The following is a 15826-nucleotide window of genomic DNA, read 5'->3' as shown; positions in this document are numbered from 1 at the left end:
GACAGTCAGATAGACTCCCGCATGCGCCCGACCGGGATCCACCTGGCACGCCCACTAGGGGCAATGCTCTGCCCACCAGGGGGTGATGCTCTGCCCCTCCGGGGCATCGCTCTGCCGTGACTAGAGCCACTCTAGCACTTGGGGCAGAGGTCAAGGAGCCATCCACAGCGCCCAGGCAATCTTTGCTCCAATGGAGCCTTGGCTGCAGGTGGGGAAGAGGGAGACAGAGAGGAAGGGGGGGGTAGAGAAGCAAATGGGTGCTTCTCCTATGTGCCCTGGCCGGGAATCAAACCCGGGTCCCCCGCACGCGAGGCCGACACTCTACCCCTGAGCCAACCGGCCAGGGCACACAATGCATTTCTGATCAATACTCACATAGCACTCTGAAACAAATAGCCCCACTGAAAATGAATTCTTATCTAAACAGACTCCAGGCGGAGGAACACAGTGTGGACAAGAAAGGGTTCAGTGGAATGAGACCTCCTCCTGATCCGATAGAAATTCATAAATTGAACAGGTCGAGGTGGGAACTCACACCCTTGGCAAATCACTTCTTTACCAAAAGGTTTCTCTTTGCCATCACTGAGCTGTGTCTGGCCACTCTGTGCATCAATAGGATCATACCTTTGACCTGCCCCTGACAGTCCCCTCCTGCAAAACGGTGACAGCACAAACTCTTTTCTACTTGCTCATCCTGACCAGCTCTGGCTCTCAGGCCCTCGTGGAATCTTCCCTCCTTTCTTTTATTTCACATGCATTAAAGAAATTACCTCTCTCTCTACCCTCTAAAATAAATAAAACAAAAGAACTAACAAAAAATAATTAAAATAAAAAGACTGGGCTTGCCTGGTCAAAACACAAATGGGAGTTGCTGCTTTCTGCTCTTCCCCCCTTCTGTCTCTGTCTCTCTCCTCCACTCTCCGAAATGTTTTTTTAAATAAAGAAACAAATTTTAAAAATTGTTACAATGAGAGCCTCTGCAAGATTGGAGATCTGTTGCAGTAATATAATGTTATAGTAATTAAATATATAGAAATATAAAAAATATATAAGATATATGAAAGTAATTAAGATATAATATTAAAAATAAGAAAATTAAATAAAATTATGCCATCTGGATAGGAATTAATATAGTGTGTGTAGATGTGATAAACAGACTCTGACTTTCAAGCAAGGCCCAGTTAGTGTGTGTATGAAGTTATACATAGATAAGAAGTGGCTTGATGTCATAACTTTGTAAGTTAACTGTTGTAGTAATATAATGTTATAGTAATTAAATATATAGAAATATAAAAAATATGGAAGATATATAAAAGTAATTTAAAATAATATTTAAAATAATTAAGAAAATTAAATAATTTTATTTAATTAATATAGTGGGTGCAAATGTAATAAACAGACTGACTTTCCAGCAGGGCCCAGTTAGTGTGTGTGTGAAGTCATACTTATATAAGTGGCCTGGTGTCATACCTCTGTAATGTGATAAACAGACTCTGACTTTCCAGCAGGGCCCAGTTAGTGTGTGTGTGAACTTATACATAGATAAGAAGTGGCTTAGTATCACAACTTTGTAAGTTAATGTAAATAACATCTTAAAAGTGGTTTGATGTAAACTTTTCAGTAGATTAACATAAAAAGAGTTCCCTGCAAGGAACTCCCAAAATGGTGGTATGAGCTAATAATCCTGTAGATTGACACCTGTTAGAAGGCATTGGCCAGAAAAGGTACTAAAGCTGAAGGGCCCCTTGCTGCAGTAGTCTGCCAGACTCCAAGGTTGATGTGGACTGTCTTCATGCCACTCTGAGCTCTCACCAAAGCCAGCCAAGAGGAGCACGCTGACAGGGTCCCCTTAAGCTGTAGCCAGGCATGCCAAAAGGATTTGTGAGTAATAAATTGCCTGTGTGATTATTGCAACTAACTCGGTACAGAGCTGTTTTCAGATCCTGAGGTGAAAGTGCTGGGGCCACGCTCCACTGTCTGAGGGGGCAAAGGGAAGAGGGAGAGGAGAGGAAAGAGGAGAGAGGTGAGGGGAGAAGCAGATGGTCCTTTCTCCCTGTGCCCTGACCCAGAATGGAACCTGGGTTGTCCATACTCCGGGCAGACAGTTTATCCACTGCGTGAACTGTCCAGGGCTATCTATGATTTTTGTTCATTAAACTTTAGGTCTGCAATTCTGGTTGGTCCTGGCACTTTGCAACTGGCTGCATCCCTGAAAGATAATGAATGAATGAGGGCCCTGAAGGGTCTGGAGGCCAGAGGTGCACAGGGAGGACCCGAGAGGTGGGGAGAGGCGAGGTGCGAGCAGGCGGACTCAGGCGCAGCGCAGTCCGGACGCGCGGTGAGAAAGGAGCCCGGGGACCATGTGAAGGTGAGGTTTCCTGGAGTTACTCATGTAGGTGGTGAAGAAACGTGAAAAAGTGATAAAGCGTCAGGTTTTCTTCTTTGCTCTTGGGTTCAGGTAAGACTTAGAATTTCCTGTACGTTTTGGTGCATGGTGTTAATTACATTTCAGTTGCAATTATATTGTAAGTGCCCTTGTTATTTGGGGTTTATTTAAAAGTATTTGACAACTTGCAAGTAGACAGACTGTGCAGTTACTTTTTGTTGCGGATTTCTAAAGGAACTATAAGGAGAGGAAGATACATACTTTCTATGTGTCACCGCAGGTGTGGAGCAGAATGCAGTCGCCTTTACAGCCATCGTCCGCGCGATGCCCTCGCGCCCTCGTGTGGGCATCTCGGGAAATGACACCTTAGTGCAGGTGCGCAGAGAAGGTTCAGCAGTGCAGGTCCCCTACGAAGGAGGAATCCACTTTGCTGTTCACGTTAAGTGTTTTCTCTCCTTACAGATAACTTTGAAGGAGATGGGGGGGGGTCCTCTTGTCTCTGAAGGAGAGAGGTGTGACTCATCTATTTTGATGATAAATTTTTCTGTTTTTTCTTGCAGTTCTGCTGTGTGTCATTGGGAGCTTTTGTTTCCGAGTTTGTGTGCAGTGCATGGAAAGCAGGAACTCCCACATCCATCCACCTCAGCGGTAGGAAGCGCTGGTCTTTGCAGTCATGGGTTTTGCCCTCTGCCGTACTGTTATATAATGTCCATTTGTATGACATTCGCATAACACAGGTGGGTTCCAGAGTAGGTTTACACGAAGTGGCAATTGTCCTATTCCTATTTATTAATTACTGTAATATTTTTCATAGAAAGCCCGTCAACCTTTATTCCCCCCCCATAGAAATTTTCCCACTGTTTCCCTTTGAATTTGCGTGTTCCCTGAGGGTTTTTGCATTTCAGAATGTCTCCCTTGTGGTGGTACCAGTTATGATTTTGAAAAGGTGTCTTTTCTATTGTAGTTTTAAATTTTATGAAGTGTAAATGAATTTATTTTGCTAAGGTAAACGTGGACAAGTGTCCCTGGTTCCTGAGTGTTTTCATGTGAATGAGGCAAAAAAAACTAAAGTCAGGTGTGGGCGGGGCCCGTCCCCCAGTGGCTGACCAGCCAGAGATGAGAAGCGGGGTCAAGAGAAAGGTACCAGGTTGGACCGGAGAAAAATGGGGCCCAGACCCAAGGTTGATACTTTAAACAGGAAGAGGGAGGATGTCGGTGGATGTGAGGCCAGGTGCTGCCAGGCAGGGGCCATTCTCTCAGGGTCAGAAGTGTACAGGTGAGAGGATCAGCGACCCCGGGAATGTCAGGAGGGACTGAGGGGACATGAGGGAGGGGTTGAGGGAGGAGATGTAACTGGGCGGGAGGAGCAGAGAAGAATCTCTGGATGGCTTGTGGGGCACATGTTCCACTCCGTGTAAGTGAGCAATTCCAGTGGGAGCACTTCTCTATTTTAATGTAGACAGTGTTGAGAAAACAATGGAATTCTTTTTCTAAAAAGATTTTAATTACTGATTTTAGAGAGAGGAGCGGGGAAACATTCATCCGCTGTAGTCATCCAGGATGTACTTTGATCAGGCAAGTCTGCTGTTTCCAAGGCGACGCCAGCATTCCAGGTCCACGCTTCATCCACTGTGCCACCCAAGGTAAGGCTAATTATTGTTATCATTAATATTAATATTATTATTACTATCATGTAGCTATTATTAAAGAGCATGAAAATACTGTGTGTCTTTGGGTAGCATTGTATAATTTCATTAGTATAGATCATCACTGTTCTTGTGAAGCAGATTCCCAGGCATTTTACCTGTTTTACAATTAATCGGGTCTGAAGAAATATATTATTCACTCAAGAGAGTTTTTGTATAAGTGGGGTATTTATGTTTTACTGTTATTTCTCCTCCAGTGTAGTAAAATTTTTTGTTTATAATAATTGTTAGGTGAGTATCCTGAGTCATGCAGGTACATAAGCTAGTATGGAATTGTCATGATCAGTAGATTGAAAGTTGTCATGTGAAAGTTGTCAGAGTTTGAAAGGTAAAAAATAGAAGTGAGGTCATGCCAGGAGTTGGCAAAAAATAGTTTTCTGAGTTAAAATACTGATCAGTCAGTAAAATAGTACCATCCATCTTAGCGTTTGAAATGAGAGTAGGTCTGGGATGCAATGCACGCTGTGGTAGTAACCCTAAGTATGGTTAGTCATTATTTGGGCTACATGTAGGGTGTTCAGGGAATATCCACTATGGTCAAAGTCTTCATTTTTGAGGAGGAATTTTTTAGAGGGTAAATTCTGGAATCTAATGAAGGAAAATGAAGGATTGGAAGTGATCATACACAGGTATGAAAGTGATTTCTGTGTAATGAAGAGAAGCAGCAATGTTAAGATGTATAGTCTGGTTCTGTCCTTGAGTGATTCAGTCTCAAAACACGTGAGATGTTCCTCGACTCCTGAGTGTTTTGGCTTCTCGTCACCGCAGAGCAGTTGATTACAATTATGGCAAGATGGGAGGTTTTGTGTTTGTTGTTGTTCAGGTTGGTTTTGAGTATCTATGGAGATATTTAAAGAGAGAAATTGTATTTCAGAATTAGGATTTGAAATGACTTGCTGCTTGTATTCTAGTTTAGACTTCTTGTTGTTCTATGTAGATTAGGGTCTGTGTTTTGAGCCCTGAGGATCTTTTGAGCTGAGTCCATCTTTGTTCTGCGTGAAGGGCTGTTCAGTATAGGTGCTCATGTGCTTCTGGTTTTTCTAGTCAGTGCTTACAGATAACACTCAGCCCTCAATTCTCTTTATAATACACAATGGCACTATTGTGGTAGTGGTTTGGTTGGTTCAGAAACCTGACATAGGTATCAAATTTCTGGAGAGCAGAGGCCCTGGCCGGTTGGCTCAGTGGTAGAGCATCAGCCTGGCATGCAAGGGGTCCCAGGTTCGATTCCCATCCAGGGCACACAGGAGAAGCACCCATCTGCTTCTCCACTCCTCCCCCTCTCCTTACTCTCTGTCTCTCTCTTCCCCTTCCGCAGCGAGGCTCCATTGGAGCAAAGATGGCCCGGGAGCTGGGGATGGCTCCTTGGCCTCTGCCCCAGGTGTGAGAGTGGCTCTGGTCCCAACAGAACAATGCCCCAGAGGGACAGAGCATCGCCCTCTGTTGAGCAAAGCATCGCCCCCTGGTGGGCGTGCCAGGTGAATCCTGGTCGGGTGCATGTGGGAGTCTGTCTGACTGTCTCTCCCCGTTTCCAGCTTCGGAAAAATACAAAAAAAATTCTGGAGAGCAGAATGATAGGAATGCAGCACTTTTCTTATTTCTGCATTGAAAGTATTTCCTAATTTTACCAGTGATTTAATGTCAGGGTGTGTGTGAGTGTGTGTGTCTCTTTAATGATGTGTCTTTGAAAAAAATGTAAACATGACAATGCTGTTATTACCTTTACTTACAGGTTTCTAGATGGATGGTATGGTGAGCCATAAAGAGAGCATATGTAATTGAAGTGAAGAGAAATGTCTAGGAAGGTGGTTTATTGCTCAGTAGGGTCAATTTTTAAAGAGTTATGAGCATTCTTGGAAAGCATGTTAGATGTATTGTTTGAGATGGTGAAATAGTTATGTATCTTGAATTTTATTTATAAATTTGAGGGTTTTTTTATATCCTTACTAATTTTTTTGTGGGGGGCTGCATCAGTTTTGAGAGGTGTCCATATCCATGAATGAGAGGTGTGTTGAGTCACTTTCTATAATTATGAAATTTTCTCATTTTCATTTTAGGTCTGTGATTTATTGTTCAAGTTTTATTATTCTAGTTTGTTATGTATTGCATTGAAGTTATATATTTGTGTTTATTGGAATGTATTGAAAGGAATTTCTGTCCATAATTTGTAGGACCACTTTTTGCCTTTCAATGTAGTGCAGGGTATCAAATATATTTTGGTTTTTTTCTATTTCTTTTTATTTCTCGCTCTGTTATGGTGTATTTGGCTCTAGCATTGTGTATTAGTTGTGCATGTCTGTTAACATCCACAGAAAGTGATTTTTGCATATAGTAAGATGTAAGGGTGTTCCTCTATTTATCACATAGCTGTTGTGCCATCAGTTACTTTACAAAGAAAACATTTCCTATGACGTAAAAAGAAACCTTTATAGTATAAGAAGAGATAAGAGTTTGCATCAAGTACTGAAGGTTCCGTTAGAAGAAGTAGACTACGTATATCTATTGGTAAGGAAAAAGGTGTTTGTTTATTTTAAAGGAAATGTAGTATACTTGAATTAGGCTGAGAATCAGAGTTCAGGAATATAAGTTTATTTGTTGTTTGCTTTATATTGTAGAGGAACTGAAGCTCTGTGAAAATGGTAGATAGCAGTGTTCTGTGGTCTCTTAAAAATTGTTTTGAGAGGTAGTATATTTTTAGGTAGAAATCTGTGTTTAATTTTACCAAAGCAAAAAAATATCAGTCTAGAGCAGGGGTCTCAAACTCAACTCAGCATGTGGGTTGCAGAGCAAGATCACAGCTGTTCGGTGGGCCACACTAGGTCTACAAAAGGCAACTGTTATGCAACACTTTTCACACTGCAGTTGAAAACAAAAAAAAATTAGTACAACAAGCACAATCGTACATGCAGTTTACTCAGTGTCACAAAACGACCAGAAACTGTAGTTCGCATCAAAACAGCTGTTACCTAAGCTAATATCTAGCTAGGATGGTAGAGAAATGAAAAATACAACTAGGCCCCAAGGCTTACTTAATTTTATCCAAAATATTTTGAACTTCGTGGATTATTCTGCAGGCCACACAAAATTGTTTGGCGGGCCACAAGTTTGAGACCCCTTGTCTAGAGGGAGAATCTTGGATTGTAGAAAAATAGGAAGAAAAATTGTTAGTGACATTCAGAAACAGTTGTGAAAGATTGCATATAGTTGAGTCATGAGGAGAGGTAGAGATCGTGATATGACCAGTCTGGTTCATCAAAGAGTGATTCAATGTCCAATTTGTGAGATGTTTCTTGCCTCTTGGATTTTCTGGGGCATCATCTGAGGCTAAGATCCTATTCAGCCATTTTTGAAGATGGTTTGAAATTTTTTTTTTTTTCCCTCAGGTGTCTGCTTCCAGGTGGGTTGGTAAATCAAGAGAGTCAGAATTTGTGTTCTATGATTCCAACTGACCTGCTGTTAGTGTTCTACATTTTATATGGTGCCATATAGAGTAGGTCTGAGATATGAGTAGCACTGATCTTTGGGCTGGTCAACACTACTCAGCGTTGTCCTGAGGGAATGTCCTCTGCACCATTGGTGTCAGGGACACTTGTTCATTGTATGCACTGTACACAAATAATGCTCACTCACCTTCAACCCCACCCCTTAGTGGAGAATGTGAAACTCCATGAATTGCTCACAAGTAATGCTCACTCACCTTCAACCCCACCCCTTAGTGGAGAATGTGAAACTCAGCAATCTTGGCCAAGCCTGCCCTCAGGGAAAATTCCCATTGGTTCAAAAAAAGCACTGAAGCTGAAGCCTTTACAAGGCAACACAATGGTGAAAATGTTATTTTATCATACATACTGAAAAACATTTATATAATTTTTAGTATTCAGTTGTTATTTTTTTCTTTAGAGATATATATATTAACTACATGATTTAAGGAGGAGAGAGGTAGTATTCATGGGGACAAATGCCTGGAAATGACCCATTAATATAAGAAAAGGTTTATTTAGTTTATTTTTTATTCTGCACCTGTCTAGGTATTTACATATTTCCCCATAGGGGTGTGGAAAGTCAGAGAATCCAAGTCTCCTTCCCCTTTTGCATTTACATCATAAAGCCATCAGCCATCTTGGTTTTATGCTAATCACATAAGTACAAAGATTATTTACAAAATCTCTCTGTATGCCTAGCCCAAATTAATGAAATGTTTTTAAGCTTCCTAATATATTAATGTTAATTTTGTAGCTTTTGGTATTTTACAAGAATTCCCACTGATTTTATTCTCTAAGTCAAATCTTTGACTTAATTTATTGAACAGCATAAGGCTGTTGTTTAGGAATATTATCTTATAATATGTAACAGATATTTAGCAGACAGCATTAATAGCAATATAATTTATTAAAGAAACAAATATTGATTAATTTTTATAGATTGTATAATATTTTGTAACATATAAAATTATTGGTTTTTATAATAATTTATTTTTAGTCAAAATTTTAAATTTAAAAATTTTTAAGCTTTAGTGACAATTGAGTTGACTTTTTTTTAACCCTAGTTTTCCTTTTCCCAAAGTCTTATTAAAAAGGGAGTCCTTAGTGAGTTTTTTATACTTTCATTGTACTTAGACCAACCAGCCTTCGATTTGTGGTTGGAGTAAGGCATGCCACATTTCTACCTTAGCAGCAGTGGGATTGGTCAGGATCAATCTGTGTGGACCCATCTACATGGATGTAAGTGCTTTGGTGCTGTACTTGATCTCCTCATAATGCTGCAAGTGTCTCCTCAACTGTCTTTTGAACAATTTGCTTAGTAACCTGTAAATCCTGCAACATCTTAAGGGGTAGTTATGTTTTTTTTACTATTTGATTTATGTAATTTATTTGCCCTGAACCTTTGGGTACTTAAGAAAATTCCTTTCTTTATTGTTTTTAAATTTTTTTTGTAATTTGTTTTGAATATACCTTTGACAATAAGGATCCTAAAACTCCACTGGTTTTGGATGGCATCTATTCATTTGAATTACTATGTTCCAATTTTGAGGCAGACTGGAAGAATATACAATTAATAATAAAATTCAAATAGCTAATGTTAACAAATATTATAACAAGTGTTTTGTTTTTTTTTAATAATTTTATTTTTTTAATGGGGTGACATCAATAAATCAGGATACATATATTCAAAGATAACAAGTCCAGGGTATCTTGTCGTTCAATTATGATGCATACCCATCACCCAAAGTCAGATTGTCCTCTGTCACCTTCTATCTTGTTTTCTTTGTGCCCCTCCCCCTCCCCCTTTCCCTCCCCCATTTCCCCTTCCCCCCCGTAACCACCACACTCTTATCAATGTCTCTTAGTTTCACTTTTATGTCCCACCTATGTATGGAATAATTCAGTTCCTGGTTTTTTCTGATTTACTTATTTCACTTCGTATCATGTTATCAAGATCCCACCATTTTGCTGTAAATGTTCCGATGTCATCATTTCTTATGGCTGAGTAGTATTCCATAGAGTATATGTGCCACATCTTCCTTATCCAGTCATCCATTGACAGGCTTTTTGGTTGTTTCCATGTCCTGGCCACTGTGAACAATGCTGCAATAAACATGGGGCTGCATGTGTCTTTACGTATCAATGTTTCTGAGTTTTGGGGGTATATACCCAGTAGAGGGATTGCTGGGTCATAAGGTAGTTCTATTTTCAGTTTTTTGAGGAACCACCATACTTTCTTCCATAATGGTTGTACTACTTTACATTCCCACCAACAGTGTATGAGGGTTCCTTTTTCTCCACAGCCTCTCCAACATTTGCTATTACCTGTCTTGCTAATAATAGCTAATCGAACAGGTGTGAGGTGGTATCTCATTGCTGTTTTGATTTGCATTTCTCTAATAGCTAAAGAAGATAAGCATCTTTTCATATATCTGTTGGCCATTTGTATTTCTTCCTAGGAGAAGTGTCTGTTCATATCCTCTTCCTATTTTTTTATGGGATTGTTTGTTTGTTTGTTGTTGAGTTTTATAAGTTCTTTGTATATTTTGGATATTAGGCCCTTATCTGAGCTGTTGTTTGAAAATATCATTTCCCATTTAGTTGGCTTTCTGTTTATTTTGTTATCAGTTTCGCTTGCTGAGCAAAAACTTCTTAGTCTGATGTAGTCACATTCATTAATTTTTGCCTTCACATCTCTTGCCTGTGGAGTCAAATTCATAAAATGCTCTTTAAAACCCAGGTCCATGAGTTGAGTACCTATGTCTTCTTCTATGTACTTAATTGTTTCAGGTCTTATGTTTAGATCTTTGATCCATTTTGAGTTAATTTTTGTACAGGGGAAGAGACTGTAGTCCAGTTTCATTCTATTGCATGTGGCTTTCCAGTTTTCCCAGCACCATTTATTGAAGAGGCTTTCTTTTCTCCATTGGGTGTTCTTGGCCCCTTTATCAAAAATTATTTGACTATATATATGTGGTTTTATTTCCGGACTTTCTATTCTGTTCCATTGGTCTGAGTATCTATTTTTCTGCCAATACCATGCTGTTTTGATTGCCGTGGCCCTATAATAGAGTTTGAAGTCAGGTATTGTAATGCCCCCAGCTTCATTCTTTTTCTTTAGGATTGCTTTGGCTATTCGGGCTTTTTATAGTTCCATATAAATCTGATGATTTTTTGCTCTATTTCTTTAAAAAACGTCATTGGAAGTTTCATGGGAATTGCATTGAATTTGTATATTGCTTTGGGTAATATAGCCATCTTGATTATATTTATTCTTCCTAGCCAAGAACAAGGTATATTCTTCCATCTCATTATATCTTTTTCAGTTTCCCTTAACAATGGTTTATAGTTTTCATTATATCAGTCCTTTACATTCTTTGTTATGTTTATTCCTAATATTTTATTTTTTTTGTTGCAATCGTGAAGGGGATTATTCTTTTGAGTTCCTTATCAGTTGTTTCATTGTTGGCATATAGAAAGGCTATTGACTTCTGAATGTTAATTTTGTATCCTGCGACCTTACTGTATTGGCTTATTGTTTCTAGTAGTCTTTTTGTGGATTCTTTGGGGGTTTTGATGTATAGGATCATATCATCTGCAAAAAGTGATACCTTTACTTCTTCTTTTCCGATATGGATGCCTTTTATTTCTTTGTCTTGTCTGATTGCTGTGGGGAGAACCTCTAGTACCACATTAAATAAGAGTGGAGAGAGTGGACAACCCTGTTTTGTCCTGATTTAAGGGGGAAAGCCTTCAGTTTAGTGCCATTTAATATGATGTTAGCTGATGGTTTATCATATATGGCCTTTTTCATGTTGAGATATTTTCCTTCTATACCCATTTTGTTGAGAGTCTTAAACATAAAATTGTGTTGTATTTTATTGAAAGCCTTTTCTGCATCTATTGATAAGATCATGTGCTTTTTGTTCTTTGTTTTTTTGATATGGTGTATTACGTTAACCGTTTTATGTATGTTAAACCATCCTTGAGATTCTGGGATGAATCCCATTTGATCATGATGTATTATTTTTTTAATATGTTGTTGTATTCGATTTGCTAGTATTTTGTTTAGTATTTTAGCATCTGTATTCATTAGAGATATTGGTCTGTAGTTTTCTTTTTTTGTGCCATCCTTGCCTGGTTTTGGTATGAGGGTTATGTTGGCCTCATAAAATGTGTTTGGAAGTATTGCTTCTTCTTCAATTTTTTGGAAGACTTTGAGTAGAATAGGAACCAAGTCTTCTTTGAATGTTTGATAAAATTCGCTGGTATAGCCGTCAGGGTCTGGACTTTTATTTTTGGGGAGGTTTTTAATGGTTTTTTCTATTTCTTCTCTACTAATAGGTCTGTTTAGGCTTTCTGCTTCTTCTTGACTCAGTCTAAGAAGGTTGTGTTGTTCTAGTAATTTATCCATTTCTTCTAGGTTGTTGAATATAGTGGCATAAAGTTTTTCATAGTATTCTACAATAATTCTTTGTATATCTACGGTGTCCGTGGTGATTTCTCTTCTTTCATTTTGGATTTTGTTTATATGAGTTCTTTCTCTTTTTTCCTTGGTAAGTCTTGCCAAGGGTTTGTCTATTTTATTAATCTTTTCAAAGAACCAGCTCCTTGTTCTATTAATTTTTTCTGTAGTTTTTCTGTTCTCTAATTCATTTATTTCTGCTCTGATTTTTATTATCTCCTTTCTTCGGCTGCTTTTGGGTTGTCTTTGTTCTTCTTTTTCTAGTTCCTTAAGGTGGGAAGTTAAGTGGTTCACTTGGGCTCTCTCTTGTTTGTTCATATATGCCTGAACTGATATGAACTTCCCTCTTATCACTGCTTTTGCTGCATCCCATAGATTCTAATATGTCGTATTTTCATTTTCATTAGTCTGTATAAATCTTTTGATCTCTGCACTTATTTCTTCTTTGACCCATTCATTTTTTAAAAGTATGTTGTTTAGTTTCCACATTTTTGTGGGATTTTTTTCCTCTTTTTTGCAGTTGAATTCTAGTTTCAAGGCTTTATGATCAGAAAATATGCTTGGTACAACTTCAATTTTTCTGAATTTGCTGATGTTGTTTTTGTGTCCCAACATATGGTCAATTCTTGAGAATGATCCATGTACACTGAAAAAAAATGTATACACAGTCACTTTGGGATGAAATGTCCTGTAGATGTCTATCATATCCAGGTGCTCTAGTGTTTTGTTTAAGGCCACTATGTCTTTGTTGATTCTCTGTTTGGATGACTGATCTAGAGCCGTCAGCGGTGTATTGAGGTCTCCAAGTATGATTGTATTTTTGTCAGTTTTTGTTTTAAGGTCAATAAGTAGCTGTCTTATATATTTTGGTGCTCCTTGGTTTGGTGCATATATATTAAGACTTGTTATGTCTTCTTGATTCAGTGTCCCCTTAGCCATTATGAAATGGCCATTTTTATCTCTGAGTACTTTTCCTGTCTTGTAGTCAGCATTATCAGATATGAGTATTGCTACACCTGCTTTTTTTTTGGATGTTATTTGCTTGGAGTATTGTTTTCCAGCCTTTCACTTTGAATTTGTTTTTATCCTTGTTACTTAGATGAGTTTCCTGTAGGCAGCGTATAGTTGGATTTTCTTTTTTAATCCATTCTGCTACTCTGTGCCTTTTAATTGGTGAGTTTAATCCATTTACATTTAGTGTAATTATTGATACTTGTGAGTTCCCTATTGCCATTTTATATCTTGCTTTCTGTTAGTTTTGTGTCTTGTTGATCCTTCTTTTTCGTTTTTCTATCTTTTGTTTTTATTTGGTTGTATTCCATACATCTTTCCTCTGTTGCTATCTTTTTTTATCTCATGTGCTTCTGTGGTGGTTTTTTCAATGGTGGTTACCTTTGAGTAATGAAAAGGGTCCCTACTCTGTTCATTGTAGCAAACTATTTTGTGAGTACTTTTGCACTCCATCGTCCTTTGCTACTGTTAATCTCTATCTTCTCCCCCTCTTTCTTTTTGTTGTTGTCACAGTTTAAATTTGGTTTTATTGTGTTCTTCTTGGAGCTTTTACTTGTGGCTCTGTTTTTTTTTTTGTTCTTTGTATCTGATTGGAGAACCCCCTTTAGTAATTCCTGGAGTGGAGGTTTTCTGATGATAAATTCCCTCATCTTTTCTGTATCTGTGAATATTTTTATTTCTCCTTTATATTTGAAGCATAGCTTTGATGGGTATAGTATTCGTGGCTGAAAGTTTCTCTCTTTCAGGACTTTAAATATTGGGGTCCACACTCTTCTAGCTTGTAGAGTTTCTGCTGAGAAATCTGATGATAATCTAATGGGCCTTCCTTTATATGTTATATTCTTCTTTTCCCTGGCTGTCTTGAGAATTTTTTCTTTGCTGTTATTTGTGTCAATTTCATTATGATATGCCTTGGAGTAGGTTTGTTGGGGTTAAGAAAACTCGGTGTTCTGTTTGCTTCTTGAATTTGAGGCTTTAGTTCTTTCCACAGGCTTGGGAAGTTCTCATCTATTATTTGTTTGTGTATGTTCTCCATTCCATTTTCTCTCTCTTCTCCCTCTGATATACCTATTATTCTTATGTTATTCTTTTTGATGGAGTCAGATAATTCTTGTAGGGCTATCTCATTTTGTTTAATTTTTGAGTCTCTTTCTTCTTCTCTCTGTTGTGCCTCAAGTTGCTTGTCTTCTATTTCACTAATCCTCTCTTCTACCTGCCCTGTTCTATTAGCTAAGCTTGTTACTTCGTTTTTCAGCTCGTGAATTGAGTTTTTCATCTCTGTTTGATTTGTTTTTATAGTTTCAATTTCCTTGGACATATATTCTTTGTGTTCATTGAGTTGTTTTCTGAGCTCCTTAAATTGCCTTTCTGTGTTTTCTTGTATATCTCTGAGTATTTTTAGGATTTCTATCTTGAATTCTCTGTCATTTAGTTCCAAGGTTTCCAATATATTAAATTTTTTCTCCATAGATTTTTCCTCATCTAGCTGTGTTACCTCTCTTTCTTTTGTATCCATGATATTCGATTTTCTCTTCCTTAATGGCATCTGAGGGTGGTTTTGTTGATAGTATTAATGAGATTTAATAAAGAATAAAAGTTAAAAAAAATTAAAAATCAAAAAGGGTTGTTTTTTTTAAAAAAAATTAATAATGAAATAAAGAAAAATAAAATAATAATTTCTTAAAAAAGGAAATTATTCCCCCCCTCCTTTTTTCCTCTCCTGTCCCCTTTTTCTTGAGAAAATCTTGTGGTGAACTGTGAATTATAACAAATAATGCCTGTCATGGAGGTCCTGAACTGGGGAAAAGTAATAAAGGCGCAAAAAAAAAAAAGAAAAAGAAAAAGGGGGGCGGTATGGACCCACAAAAAGCAAATAAGAAAAAAATTTGGGTCAAGAATAAAATGATTTGCGTTTAGGTGTTGGTTGTCTAAAAGTTATAATGAGAGGAATAAGAGGAGAACAGAAAAATGGGGGGACAAATTAAAAAAATACTATTATATTTAGTGGAACAAGAACTAGATAAAATGGAGAGCCAGGGATGGGAGCACTGCTAGTGAGTTAAAAAGGTGAAGTAAAAAACCCCAAAGTGCCACAAACATAAGTTTGAGTCCCAGATAAGATAATTTGTTTGTTATTGATGTTTGAATGAGAGGAGATGTAAAGGAGAAAGGAAGAAACTAATATAGAGGGAGAAAAGAATGAGAGAGAGAGAATAAAAGAGGGAACCAGTAAAAGAAGAAAAAAGAAAGGAGAGAGAGAGAGTTAAGGGTTTTGGAGTGCAACCCTCATAGAGAGAAAGGAAGAGGAGAAAAAAGATAATGGGAGATGTAACACTTATGGGTAGTGTAGTTCAAGGAGAGGAGAGAGTAAGACCGGCAGAGAGTTAATCGGCCAAATTGGAAGAGGAAAAAAAGTATCAAGAATGAAGATAAGAGAAACAAATGAACAAATATAATAAAATGGGATAGGTTATAAAGTCTGCACATTATTCTTGATTTTGAGAGGTTATCTTCTTGTTTTTTCTTTTCTCTCCCTCTTCCTGGTCGGTGATTCTGTACCCCGGGTTCTGCCCCTTTGGCATGCTCAGGTAGAGGTTTGCTGTTGATAAGTCTCTATGGCAATGTCATGTATTGTGCTTTAGTCTCGTTGGGAGTCAAGGCTCATTAGCTTTCATAGGCTCCGACAGTGAGAGAGTCCGTGTTCCTGGAGCCTTTCTCCTAGTCTTTCCTTCCTCAATTAGTAGCCTGATAATCCAGCTATGGAGTTGTTGCTGCC

General features: G+C 38.1%; 1 non-coding gene across 1 annotated transcript; it reads right to left on the bottom strand.

Moving 5' to 3' along the window:
* Positions 1-271: 271 nt before the first annotated feature.
* Positions 272-347, bottom strand: TRNAA-CGC (transfer RNA alanine (anticodon CGC)). Its single transcript has one exon. It is a non-coding gene; the product is annotated as a tRNA-Ala (tRNA).
* Between the last annotated feature and the right edge of the window lie 15479 nt (positions 348-15826).

This window comes from Saccopteryx bilineata, unplaced genomic scaffold (assembly GCF_036850765.1).
Source record: "Saccopteryx bilineata isolate mSacBil1 unplaced genomic scaffold, mSacBil1_pri_phased_curated manual_scaffold_39, whole genome shotgun sequence".
Taxonomy (NCBI): domain Eukaryota; kingdom Metazoa; phylum Chordata; class Mammalia; order Chiroptera; family Emballonuridae; genus Saccopteryx; species Saccopteryx bilineata.
This window is presented reverse-complemented; position numbering and strand designations above follow the sequence as displayed.